The 1,769-nt window shown below is 28.8% G+C and overlaps 1 long non-coding RNA gene across 1 annotated transcript; it reads left to right on the plus strand.

Annotated features, from left to right (window-relative positions):
- Positions 1 to 252: 252 nt before the first annotated feature.
- On the plus strand, positions 253 to 825 carry LOC131078606 (uncharacterized). The gene is made up of 2 exons (XR_009113799.2): positions 253 to 396; positions 492 to 825. It is a non-coding gene; the product is annotated as an uncharacterized LOC131078606 (long non-coding RNA).
- Positions 826 to 1,769: the final 944 nt, after the last annotated feature.

Here is a 1,769-nt window from a genome sequence, read left to right on the forward strand (position 1 = left end):
GGCATTGCATTTCACAGAACGTGAAAAGAAGAGCACCAAACGTCTTCAACAACCCTTCAGTTTCTAGTTGACGGTTCATGTCAACCACTGGTTAACATATCATAATCTGAAGAATGATCTAATACATCTTCCCCAACCATCACATACTCTCTCATTGGAGATTCTCCCTCAAATCTTCACTTATGGAAGGTAAAATGGAATACCAACCGAGAAAATTTACTTTGAAGGCACTCATTTGCAGGTCTTTTGTTTGTGTTATATATGTTCGTTTCCCGTACATTCTTCAGGTATGGGAAAGGGGAATGACAAGCTCAATCTTGGAGAAAAGGGCGCTAAGCCCTCTGAGAAGGATGTGGAGGTACATGTATAAGCGATTATGCACGGTCCACAAGAAGAGTAAGGAACCCTAGTATTTCTTATAATCCACTGACTCTGTATGAATCTAAAAGTAAATTCATTAAATGTCTTTGTTTTGTTGTTTTTGTCTACAGAAACTGGAATTTACATTTTGTATGAGGATGTCAAATCCTGCAATGATGAAGATGTGAACGTCTTGTGGTCGATTGTCGTGAACATTCACAACAATACCCACTATGCCAATTCAGTCAGTGCCACTGTTCCAACCAACTCGAATCCTTCGAATACCTGACGAGGAAGAAAAATGTAGTTAAGTTGAATGTACTGCTGTTTTGGATACACACCCTGATATCATTAGCTTTGATAGGCTATATTATGACCTAGAAGTAAGGGAAGAAATCAATGTAAGATATCAGTTTTATGAATTTATTACTTTTATCAATAGATTAAATGGGTTCTATTATACAATTATGAAAGGAGTTTACTTATATGGGGTTTCACTAGATTTTCATGCGAGACCCTATCCATATTTAGTTGGTCAATTACAGTTGCATTCCTTAAAAGGGAGCTGTGTAATTTCGTCTGCTTCTCACAAAGTAACGTCAATTTTAGAAATAATTATTAAACAGTAAATTGTTTTCTTTGTAAATTTTTATGCAACAATAATTTCTTTTGTATTATTAATATGTTTAAGGAGATTAGAAATGTTAGTTAATGCTATCTTTTTTGTTTGGAGTATGTTTGTAAAAAAATTAAGATTCAATTTTAATTATTATTAATTATAGTGGTTAAATACATAAGTTTGATATTTTTAATTATAGTTATTAATAAAATCTAATTAAAATAGTGATGATTTGGTAGAAATTTTTATAGCTCTTGTTTATTAAGAATTTTTTTAATGATTATTGACATGATTTTTAAACAATCAATCTTTCCATTTTCAATAATCTAAGGATTGCCATAATCTAATTAAGATATATTTATTCTAACTGAATAGATTCAAAATCAATTATATTCCTACACAAATTTATCAATCCATATCATCCAAAATAAATTGTTATATTTTAATTTCCATGAAAATAAAATTAAAGATCATAAGATTAATTTTATAGTCTATAATGAATCCTTTAGATACAATTGTATTCGATTTTTCATCAATACTTAAAAAGCATAGTTCCAAATCCATAATTAGATTAGAAAGAATTGTACAAAGATTTCAAATTAACTTAATAAGTAGTGTTAGCAAAGATTTCTAGTGTAAATAAGATTGTGATTGAAAGGACACATGAAATGATTAATATTTCATTCTAATATATAATTTTTGTAATAAATAATATGTCATTAAAATGAAATCATTAATTTGATAATGTATGATTTTTGTATTTTTTATTAGTATTTTATCTTGATAAGTT

Source organism: Cryptomeria japonica, chromosome 3 (assembly GCF_030272615.1).
Source record: "Cryptomeria japonica chromosome 3, Sugi_1.0, whole genome shotgun sequence".
Classification (NCBI taxonomy): Eukaryota; Viridiplantae; Streptophyta; class Pinopsida; order Cupressales; family Cupressaceae; genus Cryptomeria; species Cryptomeria japonica.